This window comes from Tympanuchus pallidicinctus, unplaced genomic scaffold (assembly GCF_026119805.1).
Source record: "Tympanuchus pallidicinctus isolate F22 unplaced genomic scaffold, pur_lepc_1.0 scaffold21, whole genome shotgun sequence".
In the NCBI taxonomy this organism is placed as follows: Eukaryota; Metazoa; Chordata; class Aves; order Galliformes; family Phasianidae; genus Tympanuchus; species Tympanuchus pallidicinctus.
Window position 1 is genome coordinate 2,112,216 of NW_026294733.1, and position 26,028 is coordinate 2,138,243.

At 42.8% G+C, this 26,028-nt stretch overlaps 1 long non-coding RNA gene across 1 annotated transcript in view; it reads right to left on the bottom strand.

Annotated features, from left to right (window-relative positions):
- Positions 1-26,028, bottom strand: part of LOC128081455 (uncharacterized) — a 35,772-nt gene that overhangs the window by 8,099 nt on the left and 1,645 nt on the right. The window lies entirely within an intron of this gene.

The following is a 26,028-nucleotide window of genomic DNA, read 5'->3' on the forward strand; positions in this document are numbered from 1 at the left end:
ATTTAATAGAGAAAAAGCAAGAAGTGTGGCAGGCAGCTCAACCCTGGCTTTCTTCTGCAGTCAATCTATAGTCCAAAGCAGTGGAAACAATCTTCAAATATTTGATTCATGCTATCGGGCAACTGTAATAAACATTACTGATACGATCTGCACTTTTTAATGTCGGGGTGTGTGAATAGCCTCTCAATACTCCACGTCACCATACAGCCAAGCTTGTGTAACACCAACTGGGCTGTTTTTCCCTTCACACCTACTGGGGCATTTTTCCCACCACTTTCGGGCTTCACTTGCAGCCTCAAAAGAAACATCACAAGCAGCCACACCACTGCCTCTTCGCTGAGGAATGCATGGACCCTCTCTCTGCTTGGCACTGTTCAGTGGCTGTACGGGGGGTGGGGAAAGCACAAAACAGCATTTAAATCCCTCAGGTAACCCCATTTGGCTCCATTTGCTACTGCTACTGCTGCTGCTGGGGGGGTAGACTCCTCTGGTGGCTGCTGTTTCCTCCACACCCTCCTCAACAGCCCAGTGCCCATGCCTGGCTGTAACCACAGTTATTGTCCATGACAGCACAGAATCGTAGAAGCATTTGAGTTGGAATGGACCTTTAGCAGCCATCTAGGCCAACCCTCCTGCAGTGAACCGGGACACCACAGCTCCATCAGGTGCTCAGAATCCTGCCCAGCCTGACCTTGAATGTCTCCAGGGATGGAGCATCAGCCACCTCTCTGGGCAAGCAACCTGTGCCAGCATAAGCCCCAAGTAGACTGACAGACCTCAGTGCTGCTTTCAAACAATAAATTTGCTTTGCTTCCCTAAACTCTTCCTACAAGGTGAGCTTAGCAGCTGAATGCTCCAAGTCAGCCTTAGGATGCTCTGCTTAACTGAGGTGGGCTTTGACATGTTGAACACAGATCTGCTTTACCAGACTGGGGACGTCTAATGAAATTTAATAAGAGGCAAGAAACTGTATATGCAAGTGTCAAAAAATGATGCTCTATCGCGGATGCAGTCAAGAAAATGTGGAGTGCTGCAGAGCAAGAAGTTTCCTAGGAGGAGCAAGGTAAGGCTGTGACACCACAGTGGCGCATGTGACATATGTGCATGGGCTTCAAGTGCTCTGATGGGGAAAAAATGAGACCCCAGGGCTGTAATAAGCAGTGTTAGAGCTGGCAACGGGCCTTGAAATAGGTGCTTTAATTTTAACTTGCCCCTTCCCCAAACACAACCTGACAGTGTGCCATCCCAGCAGCAGCTGACGGCTAAACGCAGGATGAGAGCCTGAATAACTTTTCATTACTTTCCAGCATCAGCAGGCCTAGCAATAGTAAGTGCCTGCTTAGGAAGGGTGTGTGCATAAACTCATGCTTGCATGGGGTTGGGGAAGCCCATTTCAGACTGATACGTTATTTTTTTCTGTCAGTTCTAACACCTTCCACAAGCATTTGGGCATTTCAGTAAACCCCAATCTCAAAAGATTATTTTCTTTCCAACATAACTGCTCTGAACCATAATAACCAAATTTGAAAATGACTGTAATCTGCTATACAGAAGCTATCAGAAAAACAGTGATAGCGAAACCTTAGGTTCTGAATGCCGTTTGAGCTCTGCACACACACACACAATGAACAAAGAGAAAAGAATGGAGAGAAGCCTGCTGCTTCCAAGAAAACCCACAGCCCACCACCTACACAATGAACTTTGAAGCACAGAATGCAGCATGCCATGAATTATTTATAAACTCATTTGCAATGAACGGTTTAGCAGGCAAAGGAAACAGGAACAGGTGGTGCAGCCCTGCCCAGGGCAAGGGTGTGATGGGAGCACTGTGTGTTCAGATGTTGCACAGTGCAGGTGATGAACTGCACCCTAAGAAGTTTGAGACAAAAACCTCAATTCCTAGCAAACTGCATCCTGAAGTACTAATACCCTTTCACCCCACTGCAATATTACATGTCATCACTCAGTGCCAGGACCAGCTCTCTTTGGCTGAAGCTCTCTCTGCACTCTCCCCTTTTGGAGAATCCAAATTGCTAGGGAAGGAGCTTTGCTGCGGCAGAAGGGAAAGCCTTGCTCCAAGCATGGGTTAATGAGCCCTGGGATCCTCTGCTGCTGCCCTCAGAAGAATATTGTCATCCCTACTTTACATGAAGACTGCAAGGAGGACTTTAAGATAAACATTAAAAGGTGCAGGAATGCAGACAGCAGGCATAAGCAAAGGCATTCAATAAGTTACAATGAATTATTTGCAATTAGAAAATACTTATAAGCTGCTAAATTCCATTAACATTGCATGGCTCATATAAATTGACCCCTAATTGCATATTAAAGAAGGACCTGTCTTCACATGTTTTCATCTCACTGTATCAAAAACAATTAGGTGAGGAGCACATTGCCCACACCAGCCCATCATGTAGCAGACAGCAGGCTGACAGCTGTAATGCAGTCTTTCCTTGCTGTAGGAAAGACTAAAAAGAGATCAGAAATGTCAAATACACCTCCTGTCATCCCAAATAAATGGATAATTAGCAATCGCAGAGTCCATCTCACCCAAAAAGTCCCATACTACCCCTCAGACCACTTCCAGCCAACCACAGGAGCACAGGTAAGTGGGCACCTATGCTGAACCAAATAGGTAAAAGCCAACATGGCAATGCCTGGAGAACAAATCCAGAAACACTATGGTATATCCAGATGGAATTGCTCTTTGCCTGCATGATTTGGGCCGAATGTGGACTAGAACATGCTCCCTACAGGATCTGTCCACAGAGTGACCCTTACACTGCCCCAGCCCGTTCGGATCTGTTCTGTGTTGAGATGGTTGTATGTGACTCTCTTGTAAAATACATGGTTGTTAACAATTGGAAAAGTGGCCAATTCCAAGCGATACTTGCTGAAAAGCAAAATTCATCAGGCTGTGATTTCTCACCTTGGATTTTTCTCTGCTCCTCAGGATTTCTCACTGTTGGGATTCAGCACAAGTGTGAGAAATTGAACGTGGCTGCAGCACTCTAGTGATAACTGCCCTGGCCTTCCTCATTCACTGCGTTTCTTACACTAAACACAGAAAATCTGAAAGATAGCATGGGAAATTCAGTCATCTTCCACCAAAACAACAGAAAGTCCTTGCTGGGTAGAGAGCAAGTGAATGCCTCCCAAGCATCATCTCTACCTATGACCTGCTCCTCAGCGCTGATTAATGGGAACTGGGAGCTACAATGAGTATGACAAAAAGGCAACTAACAGGCATTAAGGGCTTGTTGGGACAGGGAAAAGGCCTGTCTGCATTAGATTACTAACAACTTGCTTTAACACACATTTTCTAGGAAATATTATTTCAATTTAAGCCTTAGGATGCTGGCAACCTGAGCAAAAATCCCTTCAAAGAGGAAGGGCAAGCAGTAAGATAGCTGAAAGAATTAGTGATGAAATCACATTTCTTGAGCCAAAAGTGCCAAGGCTGGGCTGTGCTGGGAGCGCTTAGGTTTTAAAGCGTGACATTTGCTTCTGAAGTCTCCACCTGAGGCTGAGAGCAGCTCCTGCAGGAACAGGATGGGTTTTCTGTTCCTCGGCAGGAGATGGATTTGGAGAGGGATTTGTGACATGCTGCACAGAGAGGACTTTCCAGAGGAATTAAAGCTTTTCTATTCTGGCTTTGGAGCTGCTGCTCAGGACTTCACCCAGCATTCAGACAAGAGATTGTCGTGCCTGGACTGAGGGCTTAAAAGCTTCAGAAGAAAAAGAAGGGCTGTTCAATCATGAAGGTATTTAAAAACCCATAGACAAGGCATGCTGAAGGAACATTGGAAGTCTATGAAAGTCAGAGGTGAGGCTGGAAAAAGCCTTTTCTTCCACTTAGATACAAGACCACTAAGGCAGTTCAATTATTGGTTGGGAAAAGGCCGCAGAAATCATAAAGGAGGTGCTGGCAGTTCACTGTTGGAGCATAAGCTCTGCCAACGGCGTCATTTGGATGTCTAAAGCCCTTGGCTCTAATTGTAATGGGGCCATGCTTGAATAAACGCTGTTAGGATTACAGTCATTGTGGAAAATGGGATGGACAAAGTCCCAGTCTTCCAGGAGAGAGAGCTGGCACTGAAAGAACCTGATGTGGTGACTCATCTCCCTCAAGATGAGAAGGCTGATTACATTCAAGGTGAGGGGTTAAAGCAGATTGAAACACCCCTTATGTGCAGATGCTCCATGTAAAGCTAACTATGCCACCTGAGCTCACAGCCACTTTGGCAGTTGGTCCCACAGAGGTGGGGAAATGGAGAACCAAGTCTCCTGGGGACCAGGAACAATTCCTCCTCATGCAAGGAGACACAGATTCAGTCAAATCTCAGGCTACAGGCTTGGCTAGAAATTTTGGAAATGTCAATTTGAAAATCCATATATTGGATTCTGGAGACATCAGGTCCAATTCCTCAGAGGCGCAAGAAGCTGACCAGCAAAACGGTAAGGAAAGCAAGTAACATGAATTTAATGACCACTAAGAACACCAAGGTCCAACTCTAACCCACCCCACCATGCCCACTGGCCATGACCCTCAGTGTCCCACCTCCATGGTTTTGGATCACCTCCAGGAACGACTGCACCACCTCCCTGGGCAGCCTGTGTCAATGCATCACTATTCTTTCGGAGAATAAATTGTTCCTAATATCCATACTGAAACTTAGGTATCCAACTTAGCTCCAGTCCAAGAGTTCAGAGTTACTAGAGTTAATTTAAATTTTAATCTTTTTTTAAATTTAAATCTTTAATTTAAAAAGAATTAACACTTGATGTATAGTTAACAGGACAAAAGAGTTGAGCTTCTCTTCTCAGGACTATGAAACGACTCAGCTGGCTGTGCTGATACCTCTTCCTCTGTTTATTGAAGTATCCTTTAGCTGGCTCAGGCTTGGAGAAGTTTCCTTTCAGGGGAAGCATTAGTATTCAGCATAGTGCTGTTACTCCTGGCTAATAGATGCAACATGGAACTTGGGCCAAGTCTGTGAAATTTCAGTTCTGTGATAAAATTACACAGTGCAAACTATTTGAGGAAGATTGACTTTGAGACTGCTGCATGAGGCCAGGGTGCTTAGAACAATTCCACTTAGTACTTCTATCTGCAGCTCTATTCTAGGATTTCTTTAAAAATATTCTCTAATACTACTAATAATAATTCTCTAAAGTAGAACAAAAAAGATTCAGATAACCCAACAGAATCCCTTCTAAGATCTACTCAAGTATCTCTGATGCTAAGAGAAATGCACACTTAGAGTCATTTTGCAGGGGTGAGTGCAGCCCCCTTCTGTTTGCAGCACACCTGAGCATCATGTAATGCAGAACCTGCTTAAAACGTTCAGAAAAAAAAACACAGAGGTTGAGGAAGAGAAGAAATGAAACAAAGCCCACGTGGCAAGTAGCCTGTAGCAGTTATCTTTTGCTGCAGTCTTGTATCAAATGAGCTTTGAGACCTTTATGAAGAGACAATCTCTTTTCTACTATGTCTAATTCTATGGCTTTTATACTGGTGTCCTGAAGGAAAAGTCCTGTTGGAACTTGTTCTGAAATGTGATAACTGACCAGGAGAAAAGAAACCTACATATACCCAGAACAATTATAAAAAGCAGAAATCCTCATAATGCAGATGTTCACCTTCACCTGTAAGAAAGAGAGCTGACAGACCATATAATTCTAGTTGTCAGCTGAAACCATCAGGCAGTGACTTTAAGCCTATTCCCTACAAAAACAAAAATAAAAATAAAAAGCATAATTGCTCTCATAAACTTTGATTTCTAAAAATCCAAGCACGCATCTTTTATGTATAGGTCAACGCTTCCATTTTCCGGGTGAATGTCAGTACCTCTGCACTGAGTGAAGCTTTGATACACTGTTCAGCTGTATGAAGACATAACATTTCATTACCTCCTCCTCTGAAGGTTTCTAAATGAAACTGGTTGAAGCTCACCACAATTCAACACTGTTGTGTTTCACTACTGGGTTAGCAACAGGTCAGGTTGTGGCCAAACAACTCGGTCAGGACTTAGAAGTGACTGCAAGAAATGTTCTTCCCTGCCTCAGTTTTGTAGACACTGATCTGTAATCTGCTAGATCTAATCTACAGATAGATGAAGTGCTGAAAGATACAGCACTTCATTAAATCAAGAGATACATCAGCCAGTGCACATCTTACTGAGTAAGCACAAGGTGGGAGATGCCAGCTCTTAGGGCAGGAAGGAGAGGAGCAGGGGGTGGGGGGATGCTGCTGAACTGGGTGGCTGAGCTGCCTCTTTTCAGTTGGCACGTGAGAAGATCCAAATGATCTCTCTTTAAACTGCCTAGAGAGATTCCCACAGATCCTCTGTGCAAGGTTCCCTCTGAGCAGATTATGTGTAAGAAGCAGTTGCTGCTTTTTCTGCATCTAAACCAGCTAGGCTTTTGCTCTGGGCACATCAGCCCAGCTCCCCTCAAGACACAGTAATTTAACTCTCCAGGTATCTGAAATAAAGTTCAGACAATAAAGTCTGTATCAACTTGTACTTGTCATAGAAAAATCAGAAGTTTAAATGATTAAACTTACTAATAGCTGCTTCTAGATATCTTAAGAAAAAAAAAGTTTAGTTTTTTTTTTTTATTCTCATTAAACATTAGCTGGGAAAAACATAAAAGGGAATTTTTAAAATCAATTTCTGTCCTCTGAAGTGTGTGCCTGGGGAGCAAATCTTCAGCAAATACTCACAGCACTGAAACATGCACAGAGCTAGGTTTAGCTAGGTTTACCTGCAGATTTTCTAGCTGTGTTTTAGAATTAGACTAATGGCGCCTGGATGCTAATCTGAAAGCTTATGTCCTGTACATCTTTGAAAGTATTCATTGGAAAATTACAATGGAGCAGATGTGATAGAAGTGTATACTGACTACCCTTCCCATAATAAATGAGCTTATGTAACCAAGATTGCAATTCACACCTGTAAAAGCTCTGTTGATGTCAAAGAAAGCAGAAGTTGGATCTTTGAAGCGCTAGTACAGAAAACAGTACTCCTGCAAATGAACATCTCTCTGGGTAGAAGTCTTGTAGAGCTAACATCTTTAGTGTCTGGTTCAGAAGAAAACCTGATAATGCTAACTTTTTTAGTGTCTGGTTCAGAAGAAAACCACAAGTGAACATCCTTTTGACTTTTAAAACACGTTTATCAGAACCAATCTGTCATCCGCGCATCCTGCTTTATCTAACCGGTCTCTCTATTAGCGCTCATCACCATGGTACCTGAACTGCCGTAGGTGTTATTCCAATTACTGCGGTGTAGTTGCTGACATGTAACTGAGAGCAAAATGTGAGCTTCTGTTAGGAAAACAATGCTTCAATTAGTTGCTCCCTCTTTGTCTAACAATTTAGAAAGTCACACTGTGAAGGATTATTTCCAGAGCTTGTTCTCTGTGGTATTCTCCCCTCCTTTCTTTTTCCTTGTTGCCACTGAGACGTTGGCACAGAAGTTTGGCAGCCTCCCATCTGAATCACACATTCAAGCTCACGCTACTCATGATAGTCAATACAAATCAAATACCTCCCATGTACATCAACTATTCCTCAGCTGACTTTCATTGCTTCTCTTGCACTGACCCAAATCCATATAGGAGACACAGAAAGCCTTTTTCCTACGTATCCAGACTCCCAATTGAAAGAGGCAAACTCCTAAAGGGGAAAGCTGTAAAAATACAGCCTAGAGAAGCTGTTGTTTTGTGATCACCTACAAATTGCTTCTTCCTCAGTAATCCTCTGGAATTTAGAACTGACTTCATGACTAACAAAACATTTCACCCCATCATAGATATATGATGGGCAAAGAATTATAAACAACTTAGAAGACATTTTAAAAGAACCTGCCTATGGTGGTGAGACTTACAGGAGCTAAAGCTCATTGCCAAGCAATCACAGCCACCTACCAATCTTGGTTATGTTTAAAATAATAATAATTGTTAATTCACCTGAAGGAACATGCTACAGCAGAGCACCTTAAACCAGGGACTTCAGCCCCAGTTCAGTCAACAACTTCTGGGGACACAGGTACTGACTGGTATGGACTTCTAGAACCATGTTAATACTGATGAAATACCCATGAATTCTCAAGTACAACGAACAAACAAACAGCATCTTTCCCAGGACTGTGGGGTTTTTCTGCTTGTATTGGACAGATCAAGATGCAGCTTAGTGAAAGAAGGTGCTCCTATGAATGGAGTTGCTACCCAAAAAAGTTTTAACATATAGAGGTCATGTATCTACTGGAGGATAGGACTGAAGCTTCTCAGATAAACAATGAGCTGGAAAAAGTAACAAAGTCTTCTAAAATGGATCTATGAAACCCAAGTGAAAATGCAAGAGCAAGAGTTTTGTTGATCAGAGTCTTTTTTCGACAGCCTTCTTTTTGGTTAAAAATAACTGTGACTGACCTTGAAACCCTTCCTAAGAAACACTTATTTGAGAAGTCACTTTCAAACAGGTAAGTGCTGAAGCTTCAGTGTTCTGTAATAACACCACCACCACCACCCCCATACCCCAAAAGTAATTAAATTTGGATTAAAGCTTTAAACAGCTGAAAAATGAAATCATATGTTTTGCCTTGTTTCTACATTTCTTTTGGCAGCTCCGAACATGTGGGATGGTTTAGTATTTAAACTATTAAAATTAAAGTTTTTTTTTCCCCACAGCTGGGGAGAATTTTGAATCTAATGGCACTCCAGACTTGCAGTGTTCAGTCCTTCACCACAAATGGAAAAGGTACACTAAAAAATAAACACCACTTTAGCAAGAGATCTGAAGGAAGGGACTGTTAGTTGCGCCTGTCACCTCTTACATCAATTATATGGGTCATATTTTATTTTCCCACCTCCCTGCTCAGGCTTCACGGTTACCTTCACGTCTTGCTTCAAGGAGCTCCTGCTCTCCCTGGACCGCATAATTCACACTACAATAGAAGGAGCACTGCTCCCAGCACAACAAGCCACCTCTGCCCATTAATAAGCAGAAAACCCTATGCCCTGCTCTACTTTCTGCCTGATGATATGCTATGGAAAGCAGATTTACCTTTACAGAGCGCGGATCCTGCCACTGCACCTTTCTTTTATGTTGGGAACCAAGGAGATAAGAAACTTTTCTTTGGGGTAAGTTGTGGGTGTTTTTCTGACAGCCTCTGTGTCTTGTACACTTGTACCATGCTTAACGTAGATAAAAGTACAAATATTTTGCATAATTACATGGATGCTAACATCCATAGTGCCTGTGGCATCAGTTCTAATTTAGCAAAGTGAATCAGTTCCTCTTCTTAACAATTCATCAGCGCTGTGCCAGAGAGGCTGCATTGTGCATGGCTGTTACCACCCTGGAACATTAGCAATGCTAATTGCAGAACTCCTTTAAAGTGTTACTCTGCTGGAAAAAAAAAAAAGAAACAAAACACAGTTCTGTATTTTAAAAACACAGAACTAGGCAAATGCTCTTATTCTCAGTCCCCAGGTACAATATAGCTGTTCAATTACAACTGGAGACAGGTTCATTCTTTACAAACTGTTGTGATGATACTGTAAAGGGAACGTCCAGGTAGAGTATTGCAGGGAAAAGAAATGAGATTATGTCTCTTGCAAAGAAATATAGTCCATTTACTGTTTGATCTGTTAATGCTGTTTTGCCGCTTCAGCAGGCTGCATGCTATGGGAGTTCATAAAATCATAGAATTGTTATGGTTGGAAACACCACTAAGATCATCTAGTCCAACTGTCAACCCATCACCACCATGCCCACTGAACCATGCCCTCTAATGTCTGACAACCCTTTCAGAGAAGAAGTTTTTCCTAACATCCAACCTGAACACCCCCTGGTGAAACCTCAAGCCTTCATGTCCCCTTGAATGGAGAAGACTCAGGAAAGACCCTCAAAGCAGGAGCAAGAGAGAAGAGCAGTGGCTGCTACGTAGCATCCATATGCTGTTGCTCAGAGACACGAAAGGATCACTGGCTGCAAGCTGTTTGAGTTCAGTACAGACCAAAGACTTTCCTTCTCTCCACACCATTTCCCAGCCTCGTTGGTCTGTATTAGCTCGTCATATGTGCTGATATCCAGACATCATTAGCACTGTGAGGACACAGTAGTGAAACTCACTAAATTTTTTTTATTTTAACCAGTGAAGTGAATTGAGGCAGTGGAGAAAATTCCTGAGATGTGGCAGGAAAGAGTCTAGACAGCAGCAGGTGACATTCTCAAAAGCAGCCAGTGATATTCTGGATTGTAGGAAAATGTCTATGAATGGGGAAATTTCTAGAAAGCACCACCTGGATTCCTAGAGAGCAACTGATAAATCCTTAAATGCAGCAGGAAAATTCCTAGAAAGCAATGAGGAATTCCTAGCAGGCTTGGCGTGAATTCCTAAAAATGCATCTGGAAAGCACCATATGAATTCTTAGAAAGCTGTGAGAAAATGTCTAGAATGTGCCAAGTTCCTAGAAAACAAGAGATGAATTCTAAGAAGAAAGGGAAGAAAGAAAAAAAAAAAGGAAAAATTCTTAAAAGAGAAAAGTTTCTAGGGAAAAAAAAAAAAAGCAGGACAGTTTGCATAAAGCATGGGAAGAAGTCACAAAAAAAACAACTAAAGTATTCCTGGGAAGCAGAAGTTGAAAGGCTGACAGAAAATTGCCCACAGAGTCACGAATAGAAAACCTGAAAAGCATCTGTAGGACTTTCTAAACTGTAACTGGAAATTGCCTAGAGTGCCCCAGGAAGTCTTCCAGAAAGGAAATTCCCAGGCAGATTCAAGCCCAAGGAGCCTTTGAGAAGTGTTCTATGAATTCCCACTCAATCAAAAATTCCTGGAAAACCAAAGGAAAATTCCCCAAATCCTTTAGCTCCTGGAAATGTTTGTGTTCCTAGGAAGCCATGAGGATTTCCTATGGAGGTTATGGATGGAGGGACTGCTGGCGGCAGCTACTAAACATCAGCAGATTTTGTGCTGAGAAATACAGCATAGGACAGCAGAATCCTTCCAAACATCTATTTGGGGAAGGAGAGTGCAGAGCTGTTTTGTCGCTGCTTCTATTAAATTAATTCAAGGAGCCCTCACTGTAGCTCAAACAGAAGAGAAAAGACCCACTCATCAGAACTCATCCTTTATGGAGAGCTGATCTCATTCCTAATGAGGTTCACTGTATTGTGCAGCTATGCAGATTCCCAATAAGCCTTGGCAGAGACACAGCCCAGCATGAGCAGGAGGTCCCACACTGAGGTGCTGGCAAGCTGCATGACCTGATTACACCAGTAATTAAGAAGGCAGCGTTGGCACAGCCAGACATCATGAGACCCTCTTCCTCCCCCCACTCCATTTCTTTTTCCTCTATATTCTTTTTAAGCATATCAAAGCCTTTGGGTGAATGCACTCATGGCACCACTGTGCCTGAAGTTACACAGCATCTGCTCTAAGCCTGGTGCAACTGAGATCAATCTTGAAATAGCCTCCAAAGACAAGCAGAGAGACTGGAGCTGTTAGGAAATAGCCATGCACTGGTCACACCAGCTCTGCATTCCCGTTGCCTTCTGTCACAGGGTCATTACAATCAATTTCATCACCTTGATGATTTCTAGGTGCTAGGGGAGCATCTGAGATGCTGATGAAGAAAGTGCTGGAGATTGCACAAAAAGATCAAAAATCTGTGCTTGTCAGCTTCTGAGCAAGTGTGATGCCGGATGCAGGGACAGACATGAAGGAGGTGCAGATCCCATCAAACCATCCAACAGGCCCTGCCCGCTGCCACCCCTCCACCACTGGTTCTCTTGCTCAAGTGCTGCACATCACTTGGCCTTTCTGCGGCTACATGTTTGGCTTATGCAAGGGGGTATTGTGTCTATATTCACATATAAATTGAAAATGTATTAAACCTGTCAGTTATCCCATTTTATGTACATATTTTATTTCTGCTTCATATTCAGCTATTTCACAGCCACAATATTTTGTGTTCTTTATATGAAAATTAATAGAAAAATTGGATCATCATGAAAGACTTCATTTTCTTAAGCTAGCAGTAGTGAGAAAAAATTCCATCTGCTTTATGTCACCTCCGTTTCAATCAGTCAAAAGTAAATTTCCATCAACTCAATCCATATACTTTTCCTCTGTGTTTACTCTTCCTGTTCTGCACAGAAACTGCAGGAAGGTTTTTATGGGCTTTTTAGATTAGTGCACATGGTGCTGCACACAGGTGAGAAGCACATCTCGCTTGTACCCTTCTGCCACCTGCCCAGGTCCCATTTGGATTTATCTAGTTTCTATTTACAGCCTTTGAAATTTACTTATACTCTCTCCCTCAGATTAAAAAACTTTTCTGCTTGCTGTTGTTACTTACAGGCTGTCACCTCTTAAACTTCTCTTGGACAAAAGAAAAAACAGCAAACAAGTACCTTAGCTTCTTCAGCCCCTCACATTTAAGCCTCCAAGTTTTATTGTTCTCCTCTGAATGGTTTGTGATTTGATGAACAATTTGGGGCAGGTAAAACCAGCCCCAAACACGGCATTCCTTGTTGGCTTACTCGGCAGGTAGGAAGATCTCCCAACACCTCCTCCTCCTGCCTGAATATTGCTTGATAATTACATCTGCTCTGCTAACGTGTCCTCTCTCCCACTGCCCCAACACAGTTCACAATAGAAAAGAAAGCTTTATCTGGATTTTAAGAAATGAAACATTTTTCCAATGGGTTGCCCTGGTCCTGCCAGGAGAATCTGATCTTGGTCATCCCATAGACATCAAGCACATGATAGGTCCTGAGGACCTGCATCTTGCCTCCAGCACATCAGGCTGGAAGAGAGGGAGCACTGCCACAAAATCACAGAATGACTTCAGTTTTAAGAGACCTCAGAGACCATCTAGATCCAACCCCGTGCTGTGGACAGTTGCCAGCCACTACATCACACATTAGATCAAGTGCCCCTGCCACTGGATGCCCAACTTTCGTTACTTCTTTAGGGAAGTTAGGGCAAATCTGATGACACATATTATGGGAGACTGTGGCTGTGGAGATCTGCTCCTCCAAGCCAGGATGCAAGGAGTTGAATTAAATGCAGGAAGGTCCCCAGCACAGAGCAGCAAACAGCTACTGCTTAGTGTCAGCTGCCAGGGCAGCTGTGAGGCCTTCAGCCAGCCAAGCACACATTCTGTGTGTGCAAACAGTGTGGAGCTCCACCTGAAGATCAGTTTTAACAGAAAGAATTTTCTGATTCCTCTCCATGCCTCTTCCCCCATGGCCATTACATGAAAGTTATTTGCTCTCTGTAATTGAGAAGGGATGGGCAGGGCAAGCAAGTCACTCACGTTTAGTTGAAAATCCTTTTTGTGCCCTTCTGGTTTAGTTAAATTTGGTCAGGCTTTTCTGCTGCCCTTTGGACCATGGCAAATAACTCATCTCTTCAGATTTGGGATGGGTAAAAGAAAAGGCACCATAGTGCCACCTGCAGCAGAGAAACAAAAGGCTCAGGGATCTGGGGCTGCAGGCTGAGCGTCGAGCAGGCATTTTTGTTTGGACCATGTTCAGATCTGACTTTCACAGAATCACCCTGTGCAAAAGTAGCAAGATCAGTGCTATTCAAATGTGGGAACCTGCATTGCTATGGGGAAAGTGATAAAGCAAAGACCATCACTTCTGAATAATTTTACAATGGAGCGAAAACAAGTTACAGTAAGCAAACGTTCCCCCACTCTTACCCACTAGCAGCCCCCTGCTCACTGAGGACAGCCCCTGACCTCATCTGCTTTTTACACTGTTCCTTAGATCTCAGGTGGCTTTTCTCCATCAGGCTCTTCCTTACCAATCCAACCAGAGAATGGTCACGATGGAGACCCAACCATCCCTTCCCTTACCAGCCTGTAGGGCTGCAACTTCTGCCCTATATTTCCACAGAAGAAGTGATTGCCCTTGGTGCTACTGCCTTGAGCCTCTTTTTCAATTCAATTCAGTGTCAATTTGCTGGTGTTATCTTCCCAATATGAAAAAAATAGACTTACATGAAAACACCTTTGTTATGCTTTCAGCAAATTGACAGGTAATTAATGGACAATCAGTATTGTGCTCTATGATCATAGGCAGCAATGAGCTGGCACAAAGCACTCACATAAGACCCCAAACAGACCAGTTTTACACACATACAAATAAATGCCCACTTCTAACTCCGGGCTTTGCAACAGGACAGGATCACAGAGATGAATGCTGGATACTAAGACACAAGAGTTCCACCAGGAAACAGTCCATGGTGTTCACCCCAGCTCCAGCACTGAGTCACAGACCTGCTGCAGGTCCACCTGCCCTGAGGCTACAGCCAGCTGATCTCTGAAGGAAGCTTCCATAAGACATCTTCTATCAGAGTAATCCCCTTTCATTAAGGACACACTTCATTTCAGACCTTCTATGGACATTTGCCCTCTAATGACTTTTCATTAAAGAAAAACACAAATTACCCCAGAAACATTTCAGCGACATCTCTTTTCTACACTGAAAATGTCAAGATGAAGCACTTCAACCACTTCAGCAGCAGAATGGTGAAACGTATTTAGTTTGCATTATGAAAATTATCACATATTTCAATGGACCAGAAAAAAAATGTATCAAAAAACATGTAACTTTGTGAGACATTAACCTTGCTATTTAAAATCTTTTTGCAACAGGAATAAGTACTCCAAAACCATAAATTTCCCCACGTTTGATAACTTCACTTCAGCCCATGCTACAGCTAAGGTGAGCAGAACCATCTTGCTGGCAGACTATCAACAAGGGATCACCACAAGGCAGGACACAAACTTTGTCTAGCCACCAGTCAAGTTCAGTTTTACAAAAAACAGAGCCCAACAAACACAAGTCCTTATGAATTCCTTGAGGTCAATAAAGCAAACTCACTTTCCCGTACGCATGAGATCAGGTCAGAATCATAGAGTAGGAAAGGAATCCAAGAAGACCTCAAGTCCTTTCTTTTATCACAAGATCCAGTGTTTGACAGGTAGTGGTAGTGCTGCCAATAGCCTCCTGCAGCTTGTTTCTATCAACTTGTACCTAGAAAGTGTTCCATTAGCATTCCAAACAAACAAACAAACAGACTTCAAACACACTTTCTTCCCCCTTTTCCCTTCTTTCTTCCCCCTTCCCCCTTTTTCCTTCAAGGGTCAGAAGTGCCAAATGATGGCATCCTTTTGCATACTGAAGGACTCAGAGTATACATCTAAGTCCCTATGATCATCCCTACCATGGTCCTTTAAGTCTTTAACATGCCTTTCCAGTATGTGTGTGGCTTTAAATATACCTTCCCCAGAAGCAATTCAAACAGAATACTATCTTGCCTACTTCACACAGATGCAGAAAGGAAGACAGAAAAAAGACAACAAAACAAAAAACCACACCTAAAGTGCAGCAATGAAGTAAATACAAATATACCAATGGAATGAAAAACCAACACCAAAGCCATTACAGATTAGTGGAGCATATCTGCAACACTGATTTTTCTCTGAAAACATGTATGCAAACTCAGGAATACCAGCCAGGCTGGAGCAAGTGTGAATCCCATGCTGGTTCCTCATGGGGGGAAGCACAGGGAGCAGGAGGATGAACGCTGGTGGTATACAGCAAGGGCATGCACTGCTCTTGACATATTCCACAACTGCAGCCCACGCAGCTCTATTTATTTTTAGTTTAAAACATACAGATTGATTAGTACTAACCTGGTTATTTCCCTGGAATTAAGATAAAAGTTAGCCATAAATCCTTCAAGTGGTCCTGAAAAAAATAGTGCTATTGCTTTTCTCATGTCAGCCATCTTCTCAATGAATTATCGTGATGTGGATGTAATCTGAGAAATCACTTCCAAGGGATGGCCAAGCATGCATTCATCTTTTGTCACTGTTGTAGAAGAGAGTGACAAAGTACGTGAAGCAGACACACTTACTCAGATTCTGCTGCCAAACATGGCAAACTAGTCTCTCTGACTTTGTTGTTATTCTGCACTGCTTTCAGAAGCTTTATTTTGACCAAAGGCATTAGACAGGCCAGTGATGCAGCCAGAAATATTAGAAAAATGCTCTGATTGTCCCTCTGCTTTTTATCCCTCTTCTTTTCTCAGACTCCTTTACCTTCCATGGCACGGAAATGACACTCTCCACAAAAATTACATAGTTACACCCTGGAGCTGATGACTGAATCTCATAACACAAACTTGAGTAGATCTAAATTGAGCAAAATATACTAGTAATTATTGTTCTGAATTCAAGGTATTGAATTCCTGAATTTTCAATTGCATGAAAGCGAAGAACCACATTAATCAGGAGTTGGATGAAGTGGAAAGTGCTTGATCAGAAAAAAAAAACCAAAATTGTAAAGTCCCCATGTGAATTAAACCTTAATACGAGGAAATGTTTACAGTTGGCTTCCCCAAAATATGAGTGTCTGCCCAGAGTACTTCACACAAACTTTACCAAATGCTTTTCTCTCCACTGCAACCCTGGCTAGTGGAAACATGGCAGGAGAGTGTCACCTAATGGCCAGACACACAGCACACTTCCAATGCACTGCTCTATCCTGTCTCCTTTTTTTCATCACTTGAAGCATTTTCATATTGCTGCTCTGGACTCCTATTCTGTTCTGCACGATAAAAAACAAAAGATCCAGCCTTTGCTTTCACAGATGTTTTTCCTTCCCTGGCAGAGATGGTATCTGCACACTTGAAATGAGAACAAACATCTTACGTCCTCCTCTATCCTGAGTTTGACATGGTCTAAACATGTGCATAACACCAAGCTCTGTACAAAACCTCAGCAGTCAACTGCTGGATTGCCCAGATCCAGACAGGGTTCCTCCTAACCTTCCCTAATTAGAAGTGATTTATGCCCACAAAGGCAAGATTCTGTCCCCTTAGCATAGAAGAAAAGGTAGAGCCAAACTTAATTTCCCTGCCCCCACAACAGACTGAACTGTCAGCTCTGCAACTGAGATATGAAGGAGTGGTACCCTGGTGTTCCTTCACCTAATCTGAAAGGGCAATGAAGGTAGAGCAGCCACAAAACCCAAATAATGACTTTCCATTTTCTTGGTGCAGTTTGTTCTGGCAGGTAGTTTTTGCAAACATCTAGACATTAAGTGCTTCAGCAGCCTGTTCCCAAGAGAAGGTCACTTCCAGAGGGGAACGGAGAAACTGAATTCATCCTATCATTATTTTATAACAAATGAAAAAAACTTGTAAATGTAAGTTCTGAATAGTTTCTGAAATGACAATGCCTTCATTCCTCTATGTCCAAAAACTGTATCTTATTTTTTGCAGAAAACAGCTTTAGGCAGAAGGAAGCACTTCTTGTCCTTGCATGGAGGTCACTAAAACCTTGCAATTCACTCAGCCATGCTTGTGCAATGCAGGAATATCCCAAACCTCATAGGACTTAAGGGCTAGACCTTAATTCAACAGGCCTCTATTCCCATGAGCAACTTGTTATTAATCTAGCCACCGGCATTGGTATTTTGAACACAGAAAAGCACTTTTCATTTATACTCATTTGTGGGCCTACAGATCAGTACCAACATCAGGGCTCATTAGCAGCACAGACAGCAACATGGGGAAGAGCAGGAAGAGGAAAGGACAGGAATCCAAAGAGGCTAAAAAGGGACTGAGACACCTCTCCAGGTCCTAGCACAGCCTTCCTATCACATGCTCCCGGTGCCACACATTTTTCCTCCACTCCTGCCAAATGCTACACCTCAAGAACTTCCCATTTTAATCATTTACTCCTATTTTCCAGCACATCTATCACTTCATTAACAGTAAATGCCTTTATTAAGTTAAATATGAAGCACAGCACTAATCTGTTTAAATGGATTTTTAGTGGCATTGACAGATTTCCTTCTTCCCCCCTCCACTTTTGTAGCATCCATATTCAAATCAGCCTTCTTGTATATATTCATGTAATTGGATGGCCTCAATCTTTAATTAACTGTATTTGTGTGGAATCTCAATTTACTCATAAGAAAGTAATATTTAATGCAGTTTAACGTTCACCTGCCTTTCCATGAAGGAAATGGATGAAATAGCACCTGATTAATTTTTCCATTAGCTCTTTCTTAATTTGAATCATGAAGAGACGAGAGAGGAAATCTATTTAAGTGCCCAACCTGAATGGAAGACAAATTCCTGAGTGCTCCTTAACACTTCTCACAATTAATCTATTTTGAGTTTCCAGAAAGTGGGCCAAGAACATAAATATTTTCTTCTTAGTGATCTCTGACCGAGACCCTGTTGGACTGCCCTGACCCTCATCAGGAACGCTTGCCTTGCAGCAAGAGTCCAAAGAACTTCCATTCATTTCATTTCCCTGAGAGAAGGCTAAGAGGTCACTGAAGTATCCACATGGTTTTCTATTAAGAGAGAGCTCTTTAATCTAGTAGATACAGGAGCAGAATAAGACCCAGTGGTTGGAGGCTGAAACTGAATCAATTCAAGCTATGGGGAGTCATTTTAAATTTTTTTTTTTTTTTCAAACCAAGGAAAGTAATTAACCAAGGGAACATCTTCCATTAGCCTGATAGATTTTCTATCAGAGGCAATATCTGAATTAACGACTGGGGATGTTTCCAGTTTGACCACACAGGAGCAAGCAAGAGGAAGAGGACAACTTTTGCCCCTTGACTGTGCCACTGGCGAGACAAACCCAGGATGCTGGCTCAGCTCTGGTGCCAGTGTTGTATTTTAAATGCATATTAAAAAAAAAAAAAAAATTGGAAAAAAAAAAAACCTGGTTGAAAAATAGGAGAAGCACAAAGTAATTTAAGTTTTAGAAAAGCAAGAGGCCACGGGACATTTTAAAGATCAACTTTGCTTATCAAAAAATTAAAAGCCTGCCAGTATTTCAGATGACTATCTCACATGGGAGAAGGATTGGTGCTGGGTGGAGAAAGGCACCATAAGAAACTGCTGCAGTGATCTGGATGCAGTCAAATCAGAAATAAAGCAGTGAGAGGCCTTGAGCTGACACAGTGGAGTTCTCACATCCCTGTTCATTTCCAGAAGGATGGACATTCAGCATCTCACTCTTCTTGCAGGAGAACTGAGACAAAGCTCATTTCACCACAGCAGGAACAGGCATTCTCCAAATGTCACCCACAGCCCACTGGACAAGAACTGGAAGGGCAGACCTGGTGCATAACTGCCTGCTGCATTCCCATGGGGCACAACCCTTTAAACATGAAGGGAAGACAAGTTTCTGAACAAGGGAGGCAGAAACTGTCATTTTTGACAACATGGCCTAATTTCCATTCTGGTTAGGGATCCCATAAATCTGGGACTCAATTGTTTGATGAGCTGGAAAATAAAAGAGGAATTAACATTTTGAGATTCCTGGTGTTTCTGAAAGACCATAGTGGATTATCTGCAAGACTTCTGCATCAGTCATAGGGAAGTGTTTCTCAGCAATAGTCACTTCCAGCAGCCAAGCCTCTCTTAAGCCCTCTCTGATGACTCTCCAACAGCTGAATCTTTCTTTTCTATCTGGCCACAGAGCGGGACAGTTGTTGGCATCAGCAGACTTCTCAAATCCTGCAGTTAAGATATTGCCATATCCTCAAAACATGAGATGGGAGTCTGGCTGAGCAAGTGTGTGACACAACACAGCCCAGTTGTCTTTTCTTACTGTTATTGTGAAACCAGAGGAAGTGAGAGGGATATCTACAATAACAGGGAATTCACAGGACTTCCCATTGATGGTAGGTATCAATAAGAAGGTATAGCCAGAGGTTTTGCTGCTGCTGTTCAGGCAGCCCAGCAACGGAAAACAAAGAGAAACCCCAAGAGACTTGCTTTGCATCTGCCACGTGTTTCAGATGAGAGACAACCTGAAGGGATGCAGCTGAGATTGAGAAAGAAGCCTGAGGAGAGGGGCTGTGATGCTGTGCTGCTTTGCCCAGTGGATGATCCAGCCCAGCTGTTATGAGTCCATGTGAAGCTAAACAGAAGTGCTCTGCAGTCCCTTGCAATGCTGCTTTTAGCAGCCTAGGAACACTGAGGGAAGGCTTCTTCACTGGAGGGGTTGACACACGTTCTCTGGCATTTTAAAATATTAAAAGCCATCACAACTAATGAGATGCAGAAAAAAAAAAAAAAAAAAGTGGGTCATGCCCAGAGAGAAGCATATCACTTGCTGATTTGCTCCCGCATTCCTAGAGACAAGTACCTGGGGTTTGGTGGTCTCTGGGACCAAAAATAATGGCTAGAAGTCACAAGTAGGAATTCACGTTCAACATGGAGGGCATGGAAAGAAAAGAGAAGGCACTGAAGAGTTAACTGTGGATGGCAAAGAGTATGACCAGCTAATGGACTAATAAGATGTCAGTGTTATTAATGGGAAAACAAAGAAGCCATCATTAGATGATATCTGACAGGGAAGGGTCAACCATGCTAACAGATGCCACTGAACACTGAAAGAGAGTCAGGAGGCAGCTAAATAATGTAGTGCAATATCAGACACACACTGGTGACCAGCATGAAATGGAAATGAATCGATACAAAATAATGAGAGAGAATAATACACTGATTAGTGAGGACAGGGATGGATTTCTGATCCAAGATTCTTCCCAAAAGACTGCTGCGTGCTCTAAGAATGATAAAACTTTAATCAGTTCATCAAGTCGCTCACTTAATCCAGTGTGAGTACACTCAGGGCTGGATGAAAGTACCTTCTGCGTCTGAAATTTAGACATGGTGATTTCTGGGGCTGAGGAAATGTGCTCAGCTGTGGGCACAGGTCCAGATCCCAGAGTGAAGAGCCTGGGCAAGGGATTAGTTTGGAAGTGATCCCGCCAAAACTGAACCAGACAGAGGGATGATCACCTGCAGTTTTCTTAAACAAAACAGGTGGAGAGTTTACATGAGTATAAGCTACTTGCTAAATCATTCTCACAGAGAGGGAGGAAAGAGACTTTTTGTGGTCCAAAAGCCACATGTATTTGGTCAAAGGGCTGCTGAATAGAAAATGCAAAACAAGGTGGGGTGGGGTCCAGAGGCAGGGTTGTCTTTTTTTTTTTTTTACCAGATTCTTCTTTCTGCCTGAACTTCCCATCTCCTTGCCACCAGTGGGACCCAACTTCTTTCTTTGCGTTATCCCAATTTCTGTGGAGATGGAGGAGTCTCTCAATTGAGTCTCATTTCTGGATCTTGGAGAAATTTAAAGATGGTGCAGCAGGAGGAAAGCTGCCAAGTCATAAAGACTACGGATTTCATTAACCTACAGGTAGAACTGCCAAGAAGCACAAATTTCTAGCACCTGGGGAAAAAACAACACTAATAGAACTTGGTAGCTTGGGTGAGGAAGAGGCTTAGCTTCTAGCTTGCCTTGGCCACAGTGGTGCAGCAGGTGAGGACATCTTAGAAAAGCTTTCTGAAGTCAGTAGATTTATGCCTTATTTGCAAACAGAACAGATTTTGCTGAAAATGGCATGGATTTTTAACCAGGTCAATATAATTTATGAGTAAATAGGAGATGTTTAAGTCTACTCCTACATAAATAGCCCCAGCAGGAAAGTAGTGGAGCCTGCAAAAAAAAAAAAAAAAAAAAAGTGATCAATTTTTAATGAGTCTCCATCAGAAAAATGTAATATCAGCTAAAGAGATCTCAAATCCTTCCTACAGAGGCTATAGAAAGGACCCCATTGCATGCATCATTGCACGTGGGCAGACTCGCTGGTTATACTCTTTCTGAAAGGATTCATACTAGAGCAAAAGTGAGGTTCACATATGTTTTTATTAATCACTGCTTTCAACTCTAATGTTATACAGAGTTATGAGACCACTGTTTGGAAAGTGGTCTTCCATATTATGAAAGAACCAAGGAAATCTGACAGCATGTGAGCAGAGCAAGCACAGCAGGTAGGACAGCAGCAGCCAGTCGGTTGGGCAGCAACTGCTCCCTACTACTTCATCCCAATACATGACACCTAAATTCCAGGCTGCTAGAGAATGCGACAGCAGTTTGGGGAACAACTCAGAACACATAAGCAAGTAGGTATAGAGCATAACCATAGCAAACACCAGGGCAAAACTCCTTTGAGCTTTCGCAGCAAATGCCTTACTTGGCTCTCCTGCAGGAGCTGGACCACCTATCACAAAACAGCTTCATGAGCATCTCTGTTCCTCAAGCTCATACCACTTTCAGGAAAGAAACAAGGAAGAAAAAAAGCATCAAAGCTGGACTTTTCTACCGTGAGCCAAGATTCACACAAACTTCACCTTTTGTAGCATCAGAGTAGAATGATTTCCACACCAAATAATCAGTTTTGACTTCGTATTTCTAACTGGGTAAGTAAAAATTTCTCTGGAGTAAGAGCAGCTCAGTAGGTAGGGAGATACCTTTCTACCACACGCGATCTGAAAGAGATGAGGCTTTACAAGAAGATGCTACAAAATTTCTCAGATTTCTTTCAGGACAAGAGGATTCTGGAAGAGAAAAGGGAAACTGAAACAGTTCTGTCAAATCTGATGCTGATCATTTCTCAAACGATGACCAAATGGAGGTGAGATTTGAAACTGATGTATGAATACTAGAAGCTGCCATATCCCAGTAACTGAGATCTCCACGCAGCTGGTGAGAAACACAGGGTCTGAAGACAATCCCCAGCTCCTAGGACAAGAGACAAGACCAAACCCCTCCTAGCTCTGCTGTCCTTCTCTGGACACGCTCCAGGGCCTAATGTCTTTCATGTAGCGAGGGGTCAGACTGAACACAGCACCAGAAGTGCAGCCTCACAGAGGGACAGCCTGCTGGCTGCACTATTTCTGACATAAGCCAAGAAGACCATTGGCATCCATTCCAATGGTGGCCATTGGTCTTCTTGGCCACCCAACCCACTGCTGCCTCATGTTCATGAACACCCCCAGCTCCTTTTACCTCCGTGCGACTTCCCAGTCACTCTGCCCCAAGCGTGTGGAGTTGCGTGGGGTGAACAATAAGGTACAGAACAAAAAGGCACGTTCAGCCCTACGCTCCAGCTTTCCATACCAAGCATTCCTTTCAGAACTCAAACTCTTAGAGCTCTCCTCTTGAATTTTTCATTAGCATCATATGCAGAGCTCTAGAGGTTAGAAATACCATCTCAGAGGCAAAATGCCATGAAATAAGATCACAATGCCAGACACAGGTTATAAACAACAAAATCTGAATTCTCAGTAAGGCCTGTGACTTTTTCAGCACCTACAGACACACTGGGAAGCCCACACAGATTTAATTCTATGCTTCTAGAATGTTTTAAGGTAGAAATAAATGCTATTGCTGTAACACAACTGCCTGCATCCAGGCTTGCAAGGACACAACTCTGAGGTCTGCTCAAAGGTAAACTGTTGAAAATCAGGTACTTTTTCCATTTCTATCATTGTTGCATCTGGGCAAGGAAAGGTAATACAAAGTCACTTTGAAGGAAGCACTTATTTATCTCCAAGTCTTCCTGGAGTTCAACTGGTCATTGCCTTGCTAAGAGCTGCAGCTCACAGCACTGCACTGTGGCAAGGCAGCCCGAGCCCCCTCCCATTGCAAACCAGCATCTGTTACTCCTTTCCCCATGAAAGAAGCCTGTAGAAATTTCTCTGGAAATGGAGGAACAGAATAAGGAAAAGAAACTCGTTGTTCCATCAGCACCAAACGAGGCCAAGGAACAGAGACTATGCACGTGTCAATCACTGCTACACTGCAACTGGTTCCCTCCTCCCCAGGACATTTCCCTTTCCAACAGGAGGGGAAGAAGCCCTCTCATCTCCTCCCTCACTGCCAGCACCATGCCTGTTTCCTGCCAAAAGCTGCTGGCTGCATTTTACATAACTTTATTGGTCTGACTTTCCAACTGGTTAACAGCCCTTATCAGCAAATAAAAGCCTCCAGCAGCAGATGAGCAAAGTGATTGAGAAAGCCATAAAAACAGAAAGGAGAAAGCTGTCTGTAGTTAAAGCAAGCCTCAGCTCCTGCTCCCCAGCAAACTCCCCCAGCAAATACAGAGAACTAGCGGGTTTATTATCCTCCCTTTGATTGTATGTCATTATTATAGCATTGTTTTCCCACATACCAATTCTGCCTTAGCTCCCACTTGCAATAAAACACACAGATTTGGGTTCTTTTTAAAGATTAATAGACACAGCTACCCTCCTACTGCAAACTCATGAAGTGGCTGAATATCACTCTTGAAATTCCAAATTCAACATCATGACAGTTATCTGTCGGTGCTGAATGCCTGCTAAATTGTGAATTACGGTACAGTTTTGAGGAGGGAAAGGGCTGGCAGTGGACCAGTAGCACTGTGGCCAAATTATGATGAAAAATTGGAAGAAAAACATTAAAAAGATAAAATAATTTCCTTAGAATTATCAAAAGGAAAAAAAATGAACTTTTGGCACCAAATGCCTTGAAAGGGTGAGAAGCTGCATGCTCAGAGCCACCATTTCAGGTGGGAGGGACCAGTGATGGTAAGACTAACAGGAACTTTGCTGAAATCCAGTATGGGCTTTCAAGATGCAAAAGAAGAAAACACACAGAGCCCACAGGCTCTAGGAGCTCTCTTGCTGATGCAGAAATGCTTCATTTTAGCTCCAGTTATGATGTCTGCATTTAGTATTCATTGCCATGTCACTGATCCTCATGCATTCCTCCCATGTGTGTGTTGCTCTCTCATCTGTTTCCATCAGCATCCTGGTGTAATTTATTATTAGTTAAGAATTAATATACACTTGGAAGTATAATGTTACATTTTTCTCTTATCTTCTGGTGCTCAGAAGCATTTCATGCAGCAGATCAAGCACTAAATCTGTCATGTAAACACATTATTTTGTCATGTAATGCATTATGATTGCACACTACCAGGAAAATGAAAAGCACTTAATGCTTTGTGTTTGATGTGTACTGTCAACAAAACTCAGGAAGAATTTATAAGGTGTTGGAGTTTAATGAGTACCTATTTAATAGGGTTTGCCGTATCATTCAAAAAAACGTGGCTTTACGGGAGACATGTGATACAATGAATTTTGATGTGAATTATAAAGCTCGATCTAGATCTCCAGGCTTCTACACAGAAAAGATAATAAGACCCAGAGAGCTGTTTATAAGCAGTAAATCATGACATTTTCTCTTGGAATATTCCTCTCTCTTCCATCAGGATTTGTGAAGCTGCAGGCACCATGTCTGAATGCACTATCTAGTATCTTTGTATAATAAAATTATTTCAAGAAATAACTCAGCTAATGACAGGAAATGAATGAACTACAGAAGATAGAAAAATGAGCTGATGAAATCAAACATGAACTCTACTGAACACTCAGCTACTGTAAAATTTGTCAATATTTTGCTGTCACAGGACCTCCCTAGGCTTCATAACCCATACATTCATTTGGGCACCTCTCATCAAACTTAGCAATCCTGCTACTTCTCTCCTCAGCACTGGAAGGGTTTGCTCCTCACAAAGCCCTTCCGAAGGAAGCAACCACAGCAGAAGTGCTTCAGGGGAAAGCAGAGGCACTGAGTCACCCCCTACCCACATCTCCAGCTCACTCAGCCGTGGCCTTTGCAGTCGTCCTTCCTGAGTGCTTTGCTGGTGCTACAGTTGAATCTCAGACACAGGCATGGAGATCATGCTCCCCATCTCTACCAGATTCTGTGCTGTGATACAGATGCCACAGAGATGCTCATATCAATGATATTTGGGGTCCAGAGTTAGTCCTGGGACGCATCCATCCAGCAATGCTATTTAACCTAACTTTATAGACAAAGTCACACTACACTGTAAGTCCTTATGGCATGATTCCAGGTTGTTGCACACAATTAACAATGCCCTACTGAGTTCAGGAGCTCTCCCACCACAGGGCAGGCTTCACTTCCTCTTGGGAGGGCTGCATCATGTTCTGGACCAGTGTCCTTCCCCCTCTCTCAGCTATGGAAGGAGCCAAGGGTAACTACACACCAAACAGAGCCATGTAAGAGCTCCCTTTGACCTCGTGGTACACAGTTCACAGGATA